This window comes from Rattus norvegicus, chromosome 19, assembly GCF_036323735.1.
Source record: "Rattus norvegicus strain BN/NHsdMcwi chromosome 19, GRCr8, whole genome shotgun sequence".
NCBI lineage: Eukaryota > Metazoa > Chordata > Mammalia > Rodentia > Muridae > Rattus > Rattus norvegicus.
Window position 1 is genome coordinate 35,684,718 of NC_086037.1, and position 24,463 is coordinate 35,709,180.

General features: G+C 45.5%; 1 long non-coding RNA gene across 4 annotated transcripts in view; it reads left to right on the forward strand.

The window, feature by feature from the left end:
- LOC102551322 (uncharacterized) overlaps positions 1-24,463 on the forward strand; it is a 43,480-nt gene that overhangs the window by 3,895 nt on the left and 15,122 nt on the right. The window contains exons 1-3 of one of the 4 annotated variants that reach the window (XR_597166.4): positions 5,787-5,972; positions 14,099-14,235; positions 23,127-23,652. This is a non-coding gene — a long non-coding RNA (uncharacterized LOC102551322). Of the gene's footprint in view, positions 1-5,786; positions 5,973-14,098; positions 14,236-22,048; positions 22,309-23,126; positions 23,653-24,463 lie in introns of those variants that run through there. The other 3 variants (XR_001842261.3, XR_597167.4, XR_005497074.2) reach the window with 3 other exon arrangements.

The following is a 24,463-nucleotide window of genomic DNA, read 5'->3' on the forward strand; positions in this document are numbered from 1 at the left end:
AAACAATAGTTTAGAAAACTGCAGTTATAACTGCCAGACTTGTGGGCACCAGGTATGCATTCATCATTTATCTTCGTCATAATAAAGTTTAAACTCTATATTTATGGCCCCTCAAAATAGTAGGGAAACTTTTGTAACCATAGTTAACTCTTGATAAGAGTGTTTGTTCAACTTGTTGGAACTTGTCTATGATCTTTTTAAAAGAATCATTACTATTTTGAATCATGCTAAACAAAACTTTTCCAAAAGGGGGGAAAGGCTTTTCTGGAACAGTCATGTTGTTAGTAACTGCAATTAATTTCTCTCCTATTTGCTGGGAATTAATGGGTGTAGCAGTTGAATTCATCGCAGCCGTTGAGTTCATCAGGATCATGATGGTGTGAGACATTTCTGTCTCTGAACTTTCAGTTCCTGAGATATCTAAAGGTACATGGCCATCTTCCCACACTGCTATGTTCTTAAAATCAGATATTGTTGACAGGCTTAAAGTTGCTAAGATCACCAAGGCTAGAACACAGAAGGCACCTCCACCGCAAGCATAGACCCCAGTCATCATCTTTTTGTAGGGAGACGGCCAGGACCTCCAGGAGGCCAAGCCATTCCAGGCACAGGCCTCTGTTCTGGACAGAAACGAAGCATAAGAACTACAGGTCACACAGACTCCAGTGGAGTGGGTGTGACACTTAGATTCAATAGTTGTATTGTAGATGCATGATTTGGGATTGGGCTCCACAAATCTGCATTTTGATCAATTGTGGTTGCTTTAGTAAGGGTCTCCATTTATTTCAAAGAGAAGCTTTCTTGATAAGAGTTTAGGACTCCTTAGCTGTTGGTATAAGGAAAAATTATTTAGAATAGGGTTAGGAATTAGGCTGGTTTAAGTTGTAGACTCTCCTCTATGATCTATGACTTTACTAGCCTTGGCTAGGTTTCTAATAGTAGGCATGATTTAACTCTTGTTGAGCACGTTGTAAGCCCAATTAGGGAGATGTTTGCTACTGTCAAGGTATACATCCCACTACTGCACCTTTGGGGTCACTGAGTAGTGCTAGTCACTGTTACAGTTCATAAGCATCGTAGCTGGGTAGGATTATTGGTTTTTTCCCCTTCTTTGAAAGCTTGCATAATGCTTTCTGGCACCCTGAAAGCTAGTCTGCAGAAAGAAGGCTTTCGGAACAGATTCAGTTTAAGGGAGGAATCTGGGCCATAGATCCGAAGTACAAGGTCTCTTCAACCATAGGGACTTATCTTACACTTTTGGGAGGCGAACGAGGGCAACATCAGTAGCCTATAGTGTTTTTGGAGTCTCTCAGACAATACTTAAGACTGGTGTTGGGGTTTTTGTTGGATGGTCTATGGCTTTGGGGGAAGCATTGTCAACCTAGAGGGGAACATTTATTTCAAATATTTTTGAATATCTATACACTGTCTTATGTGTACCACAGCTATTTTAGGTAGGCAGTTAGAGTATGATTCTTTTTAAGACTTTTTCAGGCAAACCTTGCTATTATTTTACCCTCCCCATTTCCTTTTTCGGCATTTATCTCCCTCCTCCATATAATTAGAGTCTGCCAAGATCCAGCCTTGGCTAGGTTGGGGTTCCTGAGAGAATCATGTCTGCAAGTAGTGAAACAAAACAACTTGGAAGTCAAATTGTGGGTCCACACTGACAGCTTGTGTTCTGCCCAAGATAACTTCCTAGACAGCTCTCTGTAGATAGCTCTTGGTTCTATAGTATGCTCCAGATAGCTTCCTGCTTGAAACAGCTCTTTCTGGAGATAGCTCCCTGTTTGAGAAAGCTCCTTGCTAGACAGCATTCTCAGGTTTGAAACAATTCTAAATGTTCTCTGGATAACTCATGGGTTTTCCCATCACAGTCAGAAAATCTGCTGCAAAAAAGTTCTTGGATTTTCCGACCAAGTCAGAAATTTCATTGGAAAAATTCTAACAATAGCCCTTGGGTTTTCCAATCAAAATAAAAAGGCCAGAAAAAGTTCTAAAAGAGCTGTGTTCCCTTTCCATGGATTTTCCGATCAGAATTAGAAATCCTGTTATGAAAAGATTGTAAGAGAGCTATGTTCACTTTCCAGAGATCTCCAGGCAGCTCAGGTCTTGCTAGGAAAATTCTAAGAAAGCGCTGCTATGGCTCTCTGCTAGCTCCTCTCATGCAGACCAAAGGTTTTACATATCAACTCAGTCATGAACTCCATGACTTCAAGAATTCCATGAATCAGCATTTCCCTCTCTAAGATTACCATTCTGACCATGCCTAGACTTAAATTACCTTTCTTCCTGGGCTGACCTTGAACTCAGGAATCTGTCTGCCTTCATAAACAAAACAAAAACTTAGCTGGGTGAGATTTTGTCTTGTGGTCAGCACTCTCCAAACCTCTTTATCTTCTTCCTTAGTATCTTTCTGACAAGCCGGCTCATAGAGCAGCTGCCTCTGTCCCTTTTAGATCTGTGAAACTCCTTATACTATTCATATTGAATTTTGCATAGTTGAGAAATTTTATATGTTTGAATTCATGTTTTCAGAATTCTTTCCCACAGCCTTAAGGGCTGTCCTGAATGTCACAGTGTTGTACCATTTGACTGAAACATTAGCTACACCCTAGATTTCCAGACTCTTGCTGTCTCTGATTATCAAGGAGTCATTAACCTTGGCCAGAGAGGACATTCTTTGGATGAGGGCAAAAAGCAGCCACCATTCTTCACCAAAACCCCACAAAAACAGTCTCTGGGTCACATGCTGAAATTCTTTTCCAGTGAAAACAGTCTGTACAGTTCAAATCACTCTCAGCAACAAAGTTTCCCAATCCCATATTCCCTACTAGAATAACCCATTATACCTTACTTAAAGCATCCCACTGCTTTCCAAATCCAAATCCCCCAAATCCACATTCTTCCAAACAAAAGCCTGGTCATGCTTATCACAGCTATACCCCAGCCCCTGGCACCAACTTCTGTCTTAGTTAGGGTTTCATTGCTATGAAGAGACACCATGACCAAGACAACTCTTAGAAGGGACAGCATTTAGCTGGGGTTGGCTTACAGGTTTAGAGGTTCAGTCCATTTTCAAGGCAGGAGCATGGCAACATCTAGGCAAGTATGGCATTGAAGGAGCTGAGAGTTCTACATCTTCATCTGAAGGCTGCTAGGAGAAGACTGACTCCCTTGTGGTTAAAAGGGGGATCTCATTGCCCACCCCCACAGTGACACACTTCCTCCAACAAGGCCACACTTCCTAATATGCCACTCCCTGGGCTTCTTTTTCCTCTAAAGCAGGGGGTGCAGTGCACTTGTACTCACCTCTCCTTTCAACCCTTTGGTGAACTTCTGGTCAGACTTGAAAGCCTTTGAAAAAAGTCCCCAAGGAGCTGGAATCTGGCTATCTGTAATTTATTTCTCCTAGGAACTCCAGCTCAACTCATGTCCCAGCATGGTTGTTCTTGAGTCATTAGGACAGGACCCACCATCTTGTTTCTCAGTTCTCCATCTCTGCTGTGCTTTTGACTTGGTTCTTTGCTGATTTGGATCATTCGGGTGTGCCAAAGCTTCTCTTCCTTCACAAAAATCACATCCCACCACAGGATCTGCAAAGTCCACACAGCTCTATCACAATCCTGGGGCTCCTAGTGATCTGACCTCTCTCTCGATTCTTGTGTAAACACAGTTCTAGCTGGCTTGATGGACTGGCATCAAACATTGTTTTACTTATTTGTAGTTCCTGTGTCATCAGTTAACCTCCCTTTTATTATGTAACCCTTCCTGTGGGTCCCACGGCTTTGGATCCCAAGGAAGGCTCTTCTGGACAGACCTAACTTGTTCTTTCCCTTTCAGGCCTCTTACAGCCATAAGCTGAGAGCCAACAGGTCTATTTGAATCTCCCCATTTCTATTTTCCTTTCCAGACCAGAGACACTAAACAAATCTCCTTTGCTCGCTCTCTCTCTCTCTCTCTCTCTCTCTCTCTCTCTCTCTCTCTCTCTCTCTCTTTCTCTCTCTCTCTCTCTCTCCTCCCCTCCCGACTCTGGACCTATTTTGGCCTCCATATAGATAACCTCTGTGGCAGCCTACTGATACTCTTGTCTCTTATGCGTTACTCTTATAGACTGTGCTGTGAAGAGACCATGACAAAGATAACTCTTTTGAGGACAACATTTAATTGGGGTTGGTACACAGGTTCAGAGAGTCAGTCCATTATCATCAATGTGGGAGCATGGCAGCATCCAGGCAGGCAGGCATGGCACTGGAGGAGCTGAGAGTTCTACATCTTGTTCTGAAGGCAAACAGGAGAAGACTGGCTTCCAGGCAGCTAGGACGAGGATCTTAAAGCCCATGCCCACAGTGACACACCTGCTAAAACAAGGCCACACCTACTCCAACAAGACCATACCTCCCAATAGTAACACTCCTTGGGCCATGCATATATAAACCATCACAGCCATTCTTGGGTATCTCTGCCCTCACATGGTGGACCCCACTCATAAAGCAGAATGGCACACCATTCTATATTATATAGTGGAAGACAGCTTGCCAGGATTCTCCCAGTGAACCCCCTACCAAGATTTCCCCTTTGGTTAAAGGACTTAGCCTTGGCTTTGTGTCTCATCACTCAGTTCAAGGCCAATGCAATTGCAGCCACAATAAAAATGCACACTACATGCACCCAAGGGATAAGCAGCCATATTGGGATTTTCCCCATCTGAGGCTCTCGTCTCAGACTGTTCGGCCTCAGAGGTGTGCCTTGTTACACCATAACCAGGAACGTGTAATCACTCTCTAGAGTCTAGACCCATCTTCTGCTCAGTGTTCAGGTGCCAGGCTGTTGTGTGAAACATGACACAAACATCTACTTATTATAGACAGGAAACCAATGACATAACAATTACACTAAGTTTATTGAGGTGATCTAGGAATATGAGTGAGGAGTTAGTAGAAATACGAATGAATGGGTGAGGGGTTGCTTACAGGAGCAGGGACAACTCAAAGGCAGCCGTGTCATGGAAAAAATTTCACCCCAAATAGATGCTGACATATGAAAGCTGAAATTTCTAGATCTCTCTGTTCATTTGCAGGCAGATCAACATGTTGGAGAATCTCCTCCAGATAGCTCATCTCATGGAAAAATCTCCTGCCTGAGGGGACATACTATGTGTATAGCCTCAGATAGGGACTTATGGATATTGTTAGCTCTCCATGATTTAACAACATAACAAGTTAAGTTTGTGAATTTCCATTAGTCTTACCCCCTCCTCCAAAAGGACACATTTCAATTTGGAGAAAATCACTATACAACCTCCTCACTCAACAAAGGTCAGAGTGGGAGATCCTTTCCTCAGAAGGCATCAAGGGCTGCTTGTGTCCTACTGGGAAGCATCTGAGGTCTTCACTTGGACATCACAACCTTTGGGGTAGGTACTGATTAGAGTGAAGCTTTTAATAAGCCTCATTATGTATTGGTGGGAGGGATGTTTCTCCCCTTTCCTCCCTTTTCTCTTGGAGTCAGGCATGGCAACCTAGGTAGCTTCAGCTGTCAATATAACTCATGTTACAGTTATATGAAGAGTCTCATTGGAGGGAAGGCCCAATCAGGTTGGCCAGTGAACATCGGTAAGAGACTGTCTTTACTGATGACTGATATGGGAGGGCATGGCCCACTGTGGGTAGCACTATCCTTAGGCAGGTGAATCTGGGTTTCGGCTGTGTAGGAAATCCAGCTCAACGTGCTGGCAAACAGCATTCTTTTATGGGTTCTGTGAAAATTCTTGCCCTGACTTCTCTTCAGTGGTGGATTGTGACCTGGAAGTATAATTCATATGGAGGGACAAGAGGCAGACAGATACCACATTAACATTGAAGAATGATGCAACAAAGAAAAAGAATGTGATTCAGTCTCTGATGACAGGAGCAGAGATGGGCTTGGAGGTAGAGTTGGATGGCTTCCCCTTAAGTACACAGAGTTAAAGGGTAAGTAAACTTTAGGGCTGATCTGGTCTGAATCTGTTTGTGTTTCTCAAATTCAAATTCATTTATTAAAACTCTAAAGGGATGGCATCAGGAGGAGAGGCTTTCAGAGGTGATTAGATCTTAAGGGTGTGTCTTATGAGGTCAGACTCTGCCTTATTTTGATTTCTCTTGCTGTGATAAAGACTATGATAAAAAGAACATTGGGGAGGAGAGACTTTACCTCGTTTTTCAGGCTGCAGTCTATCATAGAGGGAAGACAGGACAGGAACTTAAAGCAGGAACTGAAGCAGAGACCTTGAATGAACACTGCTTACTGGCTTATTTCCAGTGGCTTGCTCAACCTGCTTTCTTATGTCACTTGGTTCTACCTGCCTACAGGTCTACAGAACAATCTGAAGGAAGCAATTCTTCAAGACTCCTTCTTCCCAGATAACTCTGTTATGCCCAAGTTGCAGGGACCCCCAAAGACCACCGAGGAGCCAACACCGATGCAAACATACAAGGTCTTTTATTAAGAACTCATGAGCGAGGTCTCTCATTGTCCCCATCACAGCTGGTCAGAGTGAGAGCCCCAAATCTAGGGGTATAGGCTTTTTATTGTGGTTACAGCAAACGAGGAATTTCCATACAGGTCAGCAAGTTAATATTTTAAAAACTAGTTCTGGTGTCATCGGAAGGAACTGAACACCAGTGGCAAAACAACCTGACAAACAGGATGGCCAAGAGATTCTCTGCAGAACCTCTTATGTTATCTATATGTTCCTTGACCTTGCTATTGTATTGACTGGCTGTTGCTAGGCAGGGGAGGGTGCCACGGAATGATTTGCTCACTTGGATTCTGTGGCTTTCTTCCTGGAATTGGAGTTTAGTCCCTGATTTCATACAAAATGGAGTTTCTTCAAAATTGTGCTTGGTTGGGCTTTACAATTCCCCCCTTTTTCTGGGTCCTTAGGAGGCCTAATCACTGGGCTCCCATTGGGTCAGATTATTCTTAGCTTTGCTAGTGAGCTGGCAGACTTTACAGCTGGCCACCATTTTATCAGTTTTGGAACTCGCATCTTTTATCTTGAGCTTCAGGATGAATCAGCCCTTGCATTCTCAACTGGTGCATCTTGGTTAGGATTTGATCCTCTAGATCAGCAGGAAAGATTAGCTTTCCTTCCACTGGCCTCCACCATCCCTCCAGGAATTGACTCATGGGGCAGCTGTTTGACCATGGGAGGTCCACTGCTGTGTATTTGGGATCAGCTGGTAATTGGGGATCCCCTGGATCTGGAAAAGTGATGGCTAACACAGGCTCTGCTTTCAGGGCTATTTCCTTAGCTGCTAGAGGATATTGCCTCTGGGGATGGAATCGTCTCCTTTCCAATGCCCCAGGCATGGATAAAGGGGAGTCTTTTGGGGGAGCCAAAGAGCCATTAACAAGGCCAAGATTTCTTCCTTATTTTTAATAGTCTTTCATTCTGCAGTCAACAGTCCCCTTCCTCTGTGTATTACCCCATGAGCATGAGCAGTTGCAAAGGCATACCGACTGTCCGTGTAGATATTTAGCTTTTTGTCCTTCCCTAAAGTCAGAGCCTTTGCTAGTGCAACTAGCTCAGCCCGTCGAGCTGATGTTCTAATAGGTAAAGCCTCTGCCCAGATGAGTTCTTCCTTTGACACTACTGTTGTCCCTAGATACTTTCATCCACCCTGCATGAATCTGCTGTCACCTCTGCATCCAGGAGAGGCATGTCTTGTCACTCTGAGTTCTGTGCACATGTGCCAGGATGTCCACATAATCATGAAGTGGTGTCTTCAAGTCTGGGTTAGGCAGCAGAGTTGTAGGATTCAGGGCAGTGGGGCTCTGGAAGGAAGTTCTGGTGGGGTTCAGCAGTAGAATCTGATATTGTGTCATCCGGGCATTATTAAGCCAGTGGTCTGGAGGTCGCTTCAGGTTTCCTTCTATGGCATGGGGGAAAGGTGATGACCAGGTTTTGTCCTAAAGTCAGCTTATCTGTCTCCCTCATCAGGAGAGCAACTATGGCCACCATTGGGGGGGGGGCACAGGGCATCCTGTACCTACTGAATTGAGTTTTTTTTGAACAGATAATCTCCCGGGCAACACCATGGTCTCAGATGTTACATTAGGACCCCTTTGGCTATTCCTTTATGTTCATATACAAACAGGTGGAAGAGCTTAGTTATATCCAGTGGGGGTTGACAGGAGAGTTTATTTCAGTGCATCCAGGGCTTTCTGCTAGCTATCAGTCCATGTGAAGCCTGTCTGTTCCTTGGTGGCTTCATATAAGGGCTTGGTCAACTTGGCAGACCCAGGGATCCACAGGTGGCAGAAACCTGCCATCCCCAGGAATTCTCTCAGTTCCCTTGCATTTTGGGGTGTGGGGATTCTCAGGACTGCTTCTTTTCTGGTTTGGGATAGCCATCTCTTACCTCCTCAGAGGATGTAACCCAAATATTGTACCTCCTTTTTGCAAATCTGGGCCTTCTTGGCTGTTGTATGGTACCCTCGTTTCCCTCAGGTCTGTAGAAGTTGTTCAGTGCCTTTCAGGAATAGTTCCTGTGTGCTGGATGTGATGAACAAGTCAGCTACATGTTGTAAGGGGTTATTTGGGGGTGCAGGGAACAGAACTCACCCAAGTCCTCATCGAAGATGGTTGGAGAGTTCTTGAAGCCTTAGAGGAGTTGGGTCCATGTTAGTTTTCCATTAATTCCTTCATCAGGGTCATACCATTTGAAACCAAAATAATCTTGTCTTTTGATGGCTAAAGGGAGGCTAAAGGAAGCATCCTTTAAGTCTAGCATTATATGCCAAACGTGGTCTGGTGCTAGAGAGATCAGCAAGATATATGGGTTAGGGACTGTGGGGTGACTGTCCATCACCCTTTCTAGTTCTTCCCTTCTTGGGACCTTTTTTGGCCCAATAGCCCCCCTTTTTTTGTTTACAATAGGCTCATAGTTTTTGCCTAGCCGGGGTCAGATGTCCCCCCTTTCTAGGTCCTGCCTTACTTTCATTTTTAATCAGCTGTTCTTGGTGTCTCCTCTGATCCTCTGGCATGGCCATTGCTGCTAACATGATCTTAGCCAGGTTCTGATACTGCCTCTTCTCTGCCCTTATCTGTTTTTCCTCAATACTTCCCTTATTGGTAAAACCCTTTTTCCTGACATGACCACTAAATACTGGAGACTCTTTTCTCCATGTCTTGCAAGTCTCTGAAGCAGGTTAGTTAATAAAAGCCAAAGCCACTGCTGCCTTTGCTTCCTGAGACTTGGGATTCATAAGAGAGTGTGTTGTCTAAATGCTTCAATGACTCCAGGAAGGCAGCTGGCTCTCTTCCAGTCCTGCCTGATATTATATTCCTTGGCCATATTGGTTGGCTTTCAAGTCGCAGCCTTAAAATCCCGCAACAGAGTCTGGCAATAAACACGGAGTCTTACCTTCAGAAGTTTTATAATCCCAATGGAGGAGAAAGGAGGGGACCCCTTGTTCTGAACTGGGTTGTTGGTAAGGACCCTGGTGTCACCAGGAACCAATTTCCTCTGTTTGGACTCTCTCTCTTCTCTTGTAAAGAGAACCTATAATAGGCATCCTAAGTGAGTTGATAGGTAAAAAAAAAAAAAAAAAAAAAAAGGCAGCTTTTAGCAGAGTTATCAAGGTTCTCTGAAAAGAGGACATTTTGAGAGTTTTAATTATCTAAGTCACTAGTAGCAAAGGGCTAACAGAGATGAAGCTGGCTTCCTTGGTCATGGGGGCAGGCTGTAGAGTTGGGCCCAACTGTCCATTCTTCTGGGGTGTCCCCTCATTCCTTGGGCAGGTCCTGTTCCTCTGAGGAGGTAGGGAGGCTCTGTGGCCAGGGCCAGGATTCCACTGCTCCTCCTTCTGTGGTAGGGTCCTATATGGGCTGGGAATGGGGTTGCTAGGGAATGGGAAAATTGAGGTCTCCATCTTTTCTTTTTTAATCTTTACTATCAAATTATGTCTGCAGAACTTGACCTTTTTAAATGTCCTAAGACCAAGTCTATTGGGGTGGAAACAGTGGGTCTCATTTTGTACTTCCCAGAAATTAACCCCAGGGGCACTCCGTCCCCTATGTCTGACTCTGGAATATATTCCAAGCCCCTGAAGCTATGACCTTCCAGTGTGTCTGCTGTAGTGGGGCTCCACATCCACTTTAATTGTCTCCCTCCATGACGAAAAATCTGACCACCAAGGCACACAGACACAAATCTGAGACAAGGCATTGACGTAAATCCAACAAAGTCACTGACATAAAGACCAGCAATGAGATGTTTCCTTACCAATTGGCCTATCAGCCCTCTGGTTGGGAGTCCTGGAGGTCTTGGGGTTCCCGGTCAACACACCGAGATGTTTTGCCCAAGTTGCAAGGACTCCCCAAAACCACCGAGGAGCCAACACTGATGCAAACGCACAGTGTTTTATTAGAACTTCTTTTATTAGAACACTTCTCTTATTGAAAGCTTGCTAGCAAGGTCTCTCGCCGTCCCCATCACAGCTGGTCAGAGTGAGAGCCCTGAGTCTAGGAGTGCAGGGTTTTTACTCCTAGATGGTTACAGCAAACTTGAGGAATTTCCATACAGTCAGTAAGTTAATATTTTAAAAAGTGAATTTCTGTCATAATCTGCAGGAACACAGTGGCAAAACCACCTGACAAGCAGGATGGCCAAGTCATCTATTCTCTGCAGGATGTCTTTGGTTATCTCTGTTCCCTGACCCTGCTATTGTAACTTGACTGACTGTTGCTAAGGGGAGGGAATGTTTGCTCACTTGGAATATGCTGTTTTCTTCCTGGAATTGGAGTTTGGCCCCCGGTGTCACACAAAATGGAGTTTCTTTAAAAATGGGATTGGTTGGGCTTTACAACTCTAGATTGTGCCAAGTTAACCCCTAAGCTAGCCAGCTCAGTGCTGTTATAGAAAGCAACCACAGCAAGCTAGAGCAGCTCGCCATGTGCAGACACAGAGGGAAGGTGCCCTTCCCAGACACTGGATCTGCCCACCCGAGCTTTCAATTTCTTGGCTTCCAGGCTGATGAGAAACAGATGCTTGGGGTCTGTAAGCTACACAGCTTTTGCTGTCACAGTCCCCATGATAGGTAGCAAGAGAGAAGGACAGGGCTACTTTTATAATGTACACTGTAGGGGCCCATTTGTACTCTGCACTGCAGGATGGACACGCTATTGATAGCTTAGCCTATACACACAGTGAGGGGTTTGTTCCAAGTTAATCACTCCCCTCTGTCCAACATGCCCCTGGAACAGTACAAGACAGGCACAAGCAGACACTAATTAGACCCAGCATTTCAGGAAGGAATCCAGGAAGTGAGGCAAGATAGCAGAGGATGCTGGTGAGAGGTGAAGGAGGCAAGTGGAGGCAATAGCTTAGCAGCCAGGGACACTTAGCTTGGGCTACATACACACAGACCCCTCTTCTAACCGTGCACTTGGCAGCCCGAGAGCATCACCTAAATGTACTACTCACAGTCTGAACAACGCAGCCAGCAACTTGTTAGCAACCTGGGAGCCTACATTGAGCTACACTACTCACCTCGCTGAACAATGTCATAAGTTCCTTTCCCCTTAACAACCACCAAACTTAGATCCTATTCAGTCCAAGTCTGAACTGGTTTTCCAGGAAGACAAAATAAAGTGAGCTGTCCTCAACTTTTAGGGAGAGTCACCTATTTACCGTCTGATGCTTGTACATGAAGAGGCACACATTGATTAAAATCAGATACATTATGGAAATGGGTTTATGAGGTGGGGAAATGGTCACAGAACTTAATCTGTCAATCAAAATAGAGAACCACCTACTGTATTCCAAGTAACCAAGCTCCTAGCCCCAAGAGCTCCAGAGCCTGTGAGTACTGTCACTCAGGAGGCCTGCTGTCAGTCTAGACAGTGTATTGCTTTCCAATATGTTCAATGACTTATAACATCCTTGTGCCATTTTGTGATCTATATACTGAAGTGGAAACGTCTAGTTTCTTTGGAAATTTATGTCACATGATGTCTTGCTGGGGCACACAAGTGAAAAGATGTCTTGCTAAAGCAGACACGTGAAAGAAAGTTTTCCTGATGCAGAGACATGTGAAAGGACAGTTGATGAAGGAGTATAAATACGACCCCAGAGACAGTGGGAGATGAGCGCTGAACATTGGTTTGGTTTGCTATGCCTCAATATGCTTTGCTAATGACACCCATGCATTGGTTCACCTTATATAACATTGTTGAGCTCACCTTGTGGTAGCACCGCCGTTGAGAGAAACTCACCCAAGAACTGCTTGAGAGGTTCTTGAGGCAGCTTGCCGATACAGTGGCCTTCCCTCAGGCTGGTTGGTGAGCCTGGTGGTTTCTTCAGGATTGAACTACAGTTGCTGGTTTATGCCTGGTGTCTGCCTGCTGAAAGGACTGAACTATATAGCTGCTGTTCATGTATGCTCTCTGCCTGCCTAGAGCACTGGTCTGCAGCTGCTGACTCGTATTTGGTGTTTGCTACGGGACTGAACTGCTGCCCAAGAAGATCGAGCTCGCCCCCAAAGAACTATTGTTGAACAGGTCTACTTCCCCCATGTCTTAATAACTTTTGTCTTCCACTGCCTAGGCTGGTGGTAGGCTAAAGGAGAGGTCGAACCCTTATTGAAAGTAGGTTGCAAAAAAAAGTAGGTTGCAAAAAAAATTCATGCCTATAATATACACCTTTATTTTAATTCCTTGAATGAGAGGCAAAGAAACTGACAGCATCCAGCCCAGACCCCGACCATATTGGTAGCAGAATTCTAGAAGTCTGACTGACCTCATAACTAGCGGCACAAGATTGAGCTGTAGAATAGCCAGCTTCCTCTGCCCCTCCCCCTGCTTACCCATGAGTCTGCTGGCCAGAGATATGACACATGGCAACATTAAAAAAAATAGTAACCTGTTGATGTCTTGTGGTCTGTGCTGCTGCCAAGGGCCATGTTGATGTCTGTGGGATGTTCTACCACTGGAGAGCATCCCGAGGTCCATGGTCCATGATGACACCAGAGGCCACGTGGAATTCCATGCTGCTGCCGACGGTAAAGGTCAAGGAAGCTTTCTTTTCACGGTGATCTTGATGACTGCAGACTCACAGTTGAGAGTGAGAAATAGAAAATGTTTCTGTGACAGCCTCCCCCCCCCCAAAAAAAACCAGTCTAGACAGGAAGCCATTGAAGAGAACTCTTAAAAATTGTTCTGAGGATGCTGAAGTGTAACTTTCACGGTTGATGGCTTCTGGTGGGCGTAGGGAAGAACTCAGTTTGCTTTAAGGGGCTGGCTACTGGGAATTTGACCATACTTCTCCTCCCCTTCCTCCTTGTCCTCCTCTCTTTCCTCTTCCTCCTCCTCCTTTTTCCATTCCTGGGGGAGGTCACAGGGTAGTGGGTTGAATCTGGAAGAACTTGGAAGTGAGTGTGAATGGAGTGTATTATGTGAAATTCCCAAATAATCAACAAAAATATGTTTGGTGAAAAAAGTATCAACCTGCTACTGAGGCTGTGGACATGTAGGGCAGACTATGAGGGAGCTTTTTAATGGCTTCTTGGGTCCAACATTGAATTGTCCATTTCTTGGTGGCTATTTGTCTCCAGCAATAATTTTCCATTTCTCTGAAAGGTAGCCCAGTTCCCCGTACATGTAGTGATTTTCCCTGTATCTGTTACAGCACACAGAGTACAGGAGATTGGGGAGCCCACCCCTATCCTGTCAAGCAAGTTATTTTTGTGTTCTGACAGAGACAGAGACCCATCCTTGCTATAGAAAGGGACACCTTTAGGCCAGTGGAAAAGGAGAGAGAGAAGAGGATCACAGTGTGGCTCACCCTAAACTCAAATGAAAATCCAGACTCCATCAGAGTTGGTGTTCTTCCCAGTCTAAAGGGCGGGAGGTTTGTTTCCCTACTGGAGACATCTGTAATACTTGCTAATAAACTTGCACTCTTGCCCAAGGGTTTTCCTGTCTTTGAATTCTTTAATTGATGGAGAATAGAACCCTCCTGTTAGCTGCTATTACTGCAACCTCAAGTTGTCATCCCTGAATAAAGTATGATTTAAAGAATCCTTTGTTTCCCCCACTCCTTACTACCTGCAGTAGTCAGGAGAGCTGGCCCCAGGGTCAGGAGAGCAGGAGAGCTGGCCCTGCACCTTGACGGCTACAGCACTCGGAAGATCAGGCCTTGTTCCTCGCCTGGGCAGCACAGTAGACTTGGTCCTGATGGTGAAAGCCAGGTGAGGCATCCAGAGGGCACATGAGCCTGGTTGAGCTAGCGGGGCAGTCCTGGAGAGCTTGCCCTGGTTGTGTGGGTACAGGGGAGCTGATGAGCCCACCAACTCAGTGACCACCCAGGCCTAGATCCAGGGTTTTGAGTTGGCCTATCCCAATATCTACCTCGTCTATGAACTGCTAGAGCATGTGAAATGGCCAGTCCTGCAGATCCAAAGCTACAGGACAACAACAGGATATCTGAGAGGGAGTCCTAGTGATGATCCTGTATTGATGGTGTGGCAGAAGCCAGAGGCCTTGAGTCCAACCAATGACTTGTTGCAATGACCATATGCAAGTAAAGAAGTGAGAACAGAAGCATGTACTGTGGGACACACGGTGACACAGGACAGCTTCCATGATGAAATGTGTGTGTGTGTGTGTGTGTGTGTGTGTGTGTGTGTGTGTGTTGTTTTGCTTACTTTTTAAATTTTTGTTTTTTATTTTATTTTGGGGGGTTACAAGGGTGGAGGGTGAATATGAACAAGACGGGGTGGGGAGATGAGCAGGAATGGGGTGCATTGGTTTGCAAAGAATCAACAAAAGTTTAAATATATCAGTGTAGAGAGGAACCTATATCATATCAGACAGAATTAAGCCAGGTCTCATTGACTCACCACTATACTTGCAGGTTACTGTACCTCACGACCCTCATTGGAGAAGCTTCTTCCTATAGTAAATGCTGATCAATACAGAGAGCCACACCAGTCAACCCAGAGACTAAGACTAGAGAATACTTAGCCCTAAGTGGGAAATCTACCACATTCCCTCAGGTTCTTTTAAGGGTGTGGCTTCTTATATGTCAACCACACTCCAGCAGGTGGCCACCCACCCAAGAGTAAGTCTACCGTTTGGACTCGATAGGGTTTAAAAAGGGAAAGGAGGACACAAAGTGGGGTGGGTGGTGAATTGTGAAATTCTCAAAGAATTCATTGAAAATGTTTCTGCTTAAAGGCATTTGTGGTATCAGGCAGTGTCAGTTCTGGTATTCTGGTTACACCAATACACAATACACATCCCAATGGGCGAGCAGTGTCCCTGGGGGAGAATAGGGGATGTTATACTGAAGGGACAACGAAGGCCATAATGGCTACGTGAGAGATGATGCAGATACAGGACCTTGGAGGTGGGAAGTTCTGAGCAGATGGGAAAGGCAGGGAAACACAGGAAATGATAAGGTATCCCAGTGGGGGAGGGCTGATAAGATCAGCTTTTTGAGTAGACTCTGAATGTAGTCAGTCGGCCAGAATCATTAATGGCATTCACACCTTGACACCTCCCCTGGCACAGGACTGCCTTCAGGGGTCTGAAGGGCTGCCTTCAGGGGCATCTAACTTAGTTACCATGTTTGGCTGTTTTGGACATTGTATAAATGAGCTCATAGGAAGAGTGGCTTTTGTTTTTGTTTTTGCATCTGAAATTATCCACTTTATGAACATTGATGATGAGTTTTGTTGCTACTTGGCAATGCCGATTTATGCCCCTCCCCCTATTTTTAAAGAAAACATTGCTGAGCAGTGGAATTCTTGGGTCAGGTGTTTCTGGAGTCCCCATTAATGTCAATTTCCAGCCTGCTTACCACTGCCTTCTGCCTTTGTCTTCATGTTTTGGGCGTTGATGTGCCCTGTACACCACTTCTTATTCTTTGGGGCTTTTTGGAACTGCTTAGATCTGCATTAGAAGTCACGTTTTCAACACTGTGGCCAGCCGCCTACAACAAACAGCTTTAAAAGGAGAGATTTATTTTGGCTCCTGGCTTCAGACTTCCACTCCATGGTCCTTGGATCCATGATTCTGGGCACATTATAAGTTGGTGGGAGTAGGGGACACTTAGAGAAGGAACCTTTCCAGCCTCACCCTAATGACCTGCGTCTTTCTGCTACGTCTACCTCTTGTGTTTTCTACTACGTCTACCTCTTGTGTTTTCTACCGTCTCTCCAGATAGCACAGCCATCTGGACACAGAGCACTGAGTCTCATGATGCTGTGGGAGACAGTTTCATTTAATCTGCAACAGTATTTAAAGTTGTCTTTGTCAGATCTAGGGAGTTTTGAACCATTGTTACTCTCCAACATTGCATTTCTTCTTTCTGGGACTCCCATCATACCTTGGGCTGCTTGATGCTGTCTCATTGCTTCTAAGGCTGCTAATTTTTCTTGAACTGGGTTCTTTTTTTTTTTTTTTTTATTAACTTGAGTATTTCTTATTTACATTTCAAGTGTTATTCCCTTTCCTGGTTTCCGGGCAAACATCCCCCTCCCCTTCCCCTTCTTTATGGATGTTCCCCTCCCCATCCTCCCCCCATTGTCGCCCTCCCCAATAATCTAGTTCACTGGGGGTTCAGTCTTAGCAGGACCCAGGGCTTCCCCTTCCACTGGTGCTCTTACTAGGATATTCATTGCTACCTATGAGGTCAGAGTCCAGGGTCAGTCCATGTATAGTCTTTAGGTAGTGGCTTAGTCCCTGGAAGCTCTGGTTGCTTGGCATTGTTGTACATATGGGGTCTCGAGCCCCTTCAAGCTCTTCCAGTTCTTTCTCTGATTCCTTCAACGGGGGTCCTATTCTCAGTTCAGTGGTTTGCTGCTGGCATTCGCCTCTGTGTCTGCTGTATTCTGGCTGTGTCTCTCAGGAGCGATCTACATCCGGCTCCTGTCGGCCTGCACTTCTTTGCTTCATCCATCTTGTCTAATTGGATGGCTGTATATGTATGGGCCACATGTGGGGCAGGCTCTGAATGGGTGATCCTTCTGTGTCTGTTTTAATCTTTGCCTCTCTATTCCCTGCCAAGGGTATTCTTATTCCCCTTTTAAAGAAGGAGTGAAGCATTCACATTTTGATCATTCGTCTTGAGTTTCATGTGTTCTAGGCATCTAGGGTAATTCAAGCATTTGGGCTAATAGCCACTTATCAATGAGTGCATACCATGTGTGTTTTTCTGTGATTGGGTTACCTCACTCAGGATGATGTTTTCCAGTTCCAACCATTTGCCTACGAATTTCATAAACTCGTTGTTTTTGATAGCTGAGTAATATTCCATTGTGTAGATGTACCACATTTTCTGTATCCATTCCTCTGTTGAAGGGCATCTGGGTTCTTTCCAGCTTCTGGCTATTATAAATAAGGCTGCGATGAACATAGTGGAGCATGTGTCTTTTTTATATGTTGGGGCATCTTTTGGGTATATGCCCAAGAGAGGTATAGCTGGATCCTCAGGCAGTTCAATGTCCAATTTTCTGAGGAACCTCCAGACTGATTTCCAGAATGGTTGTACCAGTATGCAATCCCACCAACAATGGAGGAGTGTTCCTCTTTCTCCGCATCCTCGCCAGCATCTGCTGTCACCTGAGTTTTTGATCTTAGCCATTCTCACTGGTGTGAGGTGAAATCTCAGGGTTGTTTTGATTTGCATTTCCCTTATGACTAAAGATGTTGAACATTTCTTTAGGTGTTTCTCAGCCATTCGGCATTCCTCAGCTGTGAATTCTTTGTCTAGCTCTGAACCCCATTTTTTAATAGGGTTATTTGTCTCCCTGTGGTCTAACTTCTTGAGTTCTTTGTATATTTTGGATATAAGGCCTCTATCTGTTGTAGGATTGGTAAAGATCTTTTCCCAATCTGTTGGTTGCCGTTTTGTCCTAACCACAGTGTCCTTTGCCTTACAGAAGCTTTGCAGTTTTATGAGATCCCATTTGTCGATTCTTGATCTTAAAGCATAAGCATTGGTGTTTTGTTGAACTGGGTTCTTAATCTCCATCCTTTAAACCAGATAGTTTTTAACCACTCTGTCTTCAGGCTCACTGGTCCTTCTCTCTGACACGTAGAATCTGCTCCATAATCTTTCTAGTACTCATTCTAGTAAGTGCCAAGTTTCAATAGTGCCTTTCAATTCCAGAATTTCCATTTATTTCGTAACTTCTATCTCCTTGTTTTAATTGTTCTCCATTGCGTCATTATTTTTTCTCTCTCCATCTTTATTAACTTGGGTATTTCTTATTTACATTTCGATTGTTATTCCCTTTCCCGGTTTCCGGGTCAACATCCCCCTAACCCCTCCCCCTCTCCTTCTATAGAGGTGTTCCCTTTCCCATCCCCCCCCCACTACTGCCCTCCCCCCAACAATCACATTCACAGGGAGTTCAGTCTTGGCAGGACCAAGAGCTTCCCCTTCCACTGGTGCTCTTTGGGTAGTGGCTTAGTCCCTGGAAGCTCTGCTTGGTTGGCATTGTTGTTCTTATGGGGTCTCGAGCCCCTTCAAACTCTTTCAGTCCTTTCTCTGATTCCTTCAATGGGGGTCCCGTTCTCAGTTCGGTGGATTGCTGCTGGCATTCGCCTATGTATTCCATTGTTTCATTATTGATATGATTTTATTTAAACTTTAAAACATGATTTACTCTAATTCAAGTGTCCTTGCTAAACACATTTGGGAACACTCAAGAACAAACTCTCCTTGCAATATTCCCCTAAATACATGTCCCTTGTTCACGCTCTTCTACTTAAGTATTTATTTTTTTTAAATTTATTTTATTTAGAGAGGGTCTCACTATGTAGCCCAAGTTGGCCTCAAATTAAGATCTTCCTGTCTCAGTTTCCCAAGTGCAGGGGTTCCATGCAGGTGGCTGGGGTAGGGAGTGTGTTCCTACACTGAGGCTATGCTGCACATGCTTGAAGTTGATCCACAACCAGTTGCTTGTCTGAAGGCTGAGACAGCCTTCCGATGGAGTCCCTTAGCTACCTAGGTGCTTCCCATCCCACATATACTCTTTCCCAAGATTCAATGTCACCCCACCTTTGCTTATTTTTAAATTATTTAATTATTTGGATTTCCAAAATCCAAATTCCACCCTAGTACCTCTTTGTATTTTTGCCATATCAAGCATTGAGCCTGCCTGGAACACAGTTGATGCCTGACAGCCCACCTTCAATGAAAGCACTGGAGAGGCCGAGGCAGGCAGATATCTGAGTTCAAGGCCAGCCTGGTCTTCAAAGTGAGTTCCAAGACATCTAGGGATACCCAGAGAAGCCCTGTCTCGAAAACCAAAACCAAAAACCAACCAAAAAACAAATAATAATAATAAAAAAAACCATAACCATAATTTGTTGTTGTTTTTTAAAACAAAAATTTCAATTGTTAGATTTTACCAATGAAGATTCAGGAGTCAGATGCTGGATGGAAGCCTGCTATCTCAGAGAGGCAGAGGAAGCACCCAGTTGACCTTCCTCCTCAGTCTACATCCCACCAGCAATGCCTTTCTCTCAAAAAACTCCTTCAAACCGAGTGCCCCTCCCTTCTATGGCCTGTGTGTCTATCTCTATCCATCCTCCTGGTTCCTTCTCGATAGCCATGCTTTTTTTTTTCTTTAATAATCCTATGTTCATATCTTGTCAACTGGTTGTATGCCTCTTGACCCATGGTTACCTATGGTAAACAGGTTAATTTAATCCCGTTTACAATATTCAAGCAGAAAGCTCTTCATGGTTACCTATGGTAAGCAGGTTAATTTAATCCTGTTTACAATATTCAAGCAGAAAGCTCTTGGGTTGATGGCATGGGCTAAGGCTCAGCTGCACCCCAACTTAAGGCAGATCTTTCCAGTAAATAATACAATCTCAGGGGGCTTCGTGTGATCAAATATCCTGAAGCAATTACTTGAAATAACAAAAAGTTAGTAAGGAACTATGGGAACAAAATGAGTGACTCAACTATCCACATGAGACATGGAGCAAAAGAAGTCAGAAGACTCTGTGAGTGGGCTGGGCTGGGCCACTGTGTCACGACAAGGGCCAGTCAAAGCTTTTTGGATAGAAGAGCTCAGAGGCTGACCAGGACTAGTTTAAGTAAGATTGCAAGGAGAGGCTACATTGCTCCTGGTGGTGGTGGTGGTGGTGGTGGTGGTGGTGGTGGTGGTGGTGGTGGTGGTGGTGGTGGTAGTGGTGGTGGTAGTGGTGGTGATGGTGGTGGTGGTGGTGGGGTTAGGAAGAGGAAGTTCCCCAACTGCAAATGAAGCGGGCTGGGCCATTTAGCACCAAGCCAAGAACCAGCATTAGGTGGTACTGAGGATGCCAGGACCGGAGCCTCAGGACAGGATATCTGGGGTTGGATCCAGAAATCAGTAGGGCCAACAGGGGGTTCCATGACCCGCCCAGTCTGTCTCTTGCCTGCCCTCTTTCCTTTGATTCTGGATGCCTGCTTCTCTTGCAACACCCTCCTCACAGACGGTCCAGCTCAGAATCTTAAGACTTACATTTTCCCTATCCAAATTTCCAGCAAATCCCCAAACCGGCCAACCAATAAAACAAACCAGAATCAGGCTCCTATTCCACTTCCACTGGGTCAAATCTGGCGTTCCTTGGGACAGCTGTCACTCCACTGTCACTGAGACAGAGTGGGCAGGGATAGGCAAGCACTTAGACCATTCCCATGCTGCGGAATTCCCAGGGAAGGCCATGATGAAGAGGCTCAAATGCCAAGAACTGAGTGTAGATGTCCTGGGATAGCACTTACCTTGTCCATGTCAGGAGAGGCAAGCAGTGACTTGTTTCCAGAAGTCTGCCTAGCAGGGAGCAGGCTGTCTAAGGGTAGGTAAGAGCTGGGGGTGGGGGGTGTACCAGAACTGTTCTTATAAAGCCCTGCATTAGTTCTGTCATCTGGATGGGAGAGAAGAAAGGAAATCAAATGGAGGAACATTGCTGGGAGTGTGCTGTGTGCCAGGCACAAGAAAGGAGGACGGGAGATGACGTGGAGTGAGCCCTACGTCAGTGAGCTCTAGGTTTCTTTGGGAGAAACACAAAGCCTAGGGACCTTGTAGTCTCTAGCCAAGATCTCCATGGCACTTTGATTATTGCTTGTGGTGGGATAGACATTGTTCCCATTTGAGGGGAGATTCGGTTCTCCCTGAGACCAGGTCGCTTAAAGCCAACCTAGAGCTGCGTGTAGAAACCCGGGCTCAAGTGCTTGGGATGGAAGAACAATCCACATGAATGGAGACCTTTCCCTTGGCATGCTGGGAAAGGCTCTCCTTTGTTCAGGTGGGCTTGTGAATGTGAAGCTGGTGGCCATCTGCCTTGAGGCGGGGGGGGGGGTGAAGCTTCCCTATGGATGAGCCCCCACTCGGTGAGGGAGAGCTGAGGGCTTGCTGGAAAGAAGCCAGTGATAGAGTCAGTGCTGTGGGACAACTGGAATTGGGTGTTCTAGTTGCAGCCGAAGACTTCTGTGTGATGCAGACAACTGCCAACTGTGGTGGGGACATCATTGAAACCACAGGGTAGGCAGTCCTTTAGGAGGATGATTGCAACTACATGTGGGGTAGTCATGGCAACCACAAGGATGGGGTTAAGATAACACACAGGTGGGGTGGGTACCACAATCACAGGGAGGTGGTCATTGCAACCACATGTGGGGGTGATCATTACAAATACAGGTGGGGTACTCATGGCAACCACAAGGGGTGTGGGCATCATGATCACAGGTGGAGCAATCATCACAACCACAGGCGGGGTGGTCATTCTAGCCATAGGGAGGGTAGGGTAGTCATGGAAACCACAGTGAGGGGATCATCTAAACAACAGGGTGGGTGGTCATTGTGGCCATGGGGGTTGGGGTCATTGCAACCACAGGGAGAGTGGTCATGGCAACAATACGTGGGGCAATTATAACAACCATAGGTGGGGTGGTCATTGCAGTAACAGAGGAAGGAGTGGTCATGGCAAACACAGGAGTGGTGGTCATGGCAAACACAGGAGTGGTGGTCATGGCAACTATGGGGGAGGGGCATCATCACAAACACAGGGATGGCCATAGCAACCACGGGAAGGATGGTAGAGCTCAATGTTGCTACAGACAGTGTAACAAAATGTATAGCATTTCCTGGGAAGTCAGCTGGGAGGGGTCAGAGAAGATCCCATGAACTAGGCCTTGAAGAATGCTGAGAACACAGCCAGGAGGACTGCCAGTGCTTGAAGGTGGGCAGTGTGGAGCAAATACACTGAAGAGGGGAGCCCCTGGGACAGAAAGTGACCTGAGTGGGATCCAGAAGCTGAAGGTGGGTGAATGCCTGGCTGCTCTGGAATACGGCAAACCAGGATACTGTGAGCTTTAGTTTACTTAGCTTTACAGTCGGAGAAGTCTAAGACAGAGAGAGGCACATGGTGGCTGAATATATAGCCGCTTATGACATCTGACCCACTGACTCGTTCCTGAGAACACAGCTCTTAAAACCTAACCACGGCTCAAAGCCTCCTACAGCTGCTGCCGAGGCAAGTCAGTCTCATTGTGAGTTTGGGAGGGAACATTCAGACCATTCAAGGCTCGTTCATTCATCCAGTGAGAGGTTCTTGAACTCTTTATGGGCCGGGAGCCTCTAATGACGAACAGAACTGAGGGTGGGTGGAGTGGAGAGTGGCGATCAAGTTAGAACCACACAGACAGGATACATCAAGTTCAGCCACGCTGCCAGGGAGAACTGGAGTGTAAGTGCAGACTGGGTCCTGAGACTGCAGTGAGGGCTGAAATGGAAGTGATGAGAGTGAGGAAAGAATGGGAGCAATGAGGTCCTCGCCTCCATCACTGACTGGTCCTCTAGGAAACAGCTTTCGCAAGGCAGGGCATCAATATGATGCTTGGTCTGAGGAGAACCAAGAGGAGAGAAGGAGACGCCATGGGGGTAGGTGAGTCATGAAAGCATGGCCACGAGGGCTGGCCAAATGAAGTTACAAGCAGTCCAGATGGAGCATGGAAAGTAGTAATTTGGGGTTATTAATGGGGAAATAGGTTCTAGTAGCTTAGAGGGTAGATATCTGCCCAAATCTAATGCTGATTGAGGCTTACAATATTAATAAAAGTTGCATGTCTTTTACCCAGGAACTGAATGATCAAAGAAGGGGTAGATTGATTTCTACAACGGAGGAGAGAGGATAGGTCAGTGAAGACAGGAAGCATCACTGGATCCTTCGGCATAGAGGAACCCTTGAGTGTGTGTCTTCTTTCTGTTTGCCTCCTCCTCTCTGCATCTGTCTGAGGTTGAGCTGCCTAGATTCCTGCAGAACCAAGGTCACGGGAAAGGTCTTGAGGCTCACAGGGTCAGAGCTGCACACCTCCTTGGAAGACACCAGGATTTGCTCTCATTCCACAGATGACCCAAGAGCTCCTAGACTTGTCTAGAAGACACGTGGAGAACCAGAATGACAAGGCCTGCTCCTGTGTATGTGTCCTAAAGGCACTTCCTGTCTGGACTAGTGCAGGAGATCAGAGTCTCAAATTCAAGAGCAAGATAAATAACCTATAGAGGGGGAACTTCTTGGATGAGGTCAACAAGCACCCACAATTCCTTCAAAGGACAATGATCATGGTTTGGACGGTCATGACTTTTTGTGGAACAGCAGAGCAGGTATGGTTCAAACCTTCAGTTCTTCAAATGAAGCTAGAAATCATGATCTTTATATAAACCTGGTTGAGGCCAAATTTTAAAAGAAACACTGATGGTAACTCCTGTGGCTATGCTCCGCCCCCCTCAGCCATACTCCCAGCCAGCTAGGAGGCATGCCAGGCCAAATGTTGAGAATCTGAAGGGGGCAGGGAATAAATCCCTCAGTTTTAGTTTCCTGCTCCCCAACTACTCTGTGGATCCCAGGAGAGGTAAGTCTGAGAAACAAGGTTTATGTAAAGGGGTCCTGTGTCCCCCATGTCCAATCTCGGGGGTACTTAGATAAGGCTTAGGTTTAAACAGAGGAGAAGAGGAGGTGTGTGTGTGTGTGTGTGTGTGTGTGTGTGTGTGTGTGTGTGTGAGAGAGAGAGAGAGAGAGAGAGAGAGAGAGAGAGAGAGACTAAGCAGCCAGCCTGCCACTGACCCATTTCTGTCTCAGCTCCAATTTCTTGAGGACCACTGTCTTACTAATCTTATAGAAGACAAATGTCCACAGTGTCAATCTTTAGTTTTAAAAATTATTTCTTTTACTTTTAAGATTAAAATATAGTTTCGTCATCCCCCCCTTCTTTCCTTCCTCCAAACTTTCCCACAGGGTACTTCCTTGCTCTATTTCAAATTTACTGTCTATTTTTTTCACTAATTGTTGTTACGTGCTTTTATGTATGTGTATATACATATATATTCCTAAATGTAACCTGCTCAGTCTTTATAATGCTACTTGTATGTACGATTTCAGGGCTGAGCACTTGTTATCTGATAACCAATTAGTGTG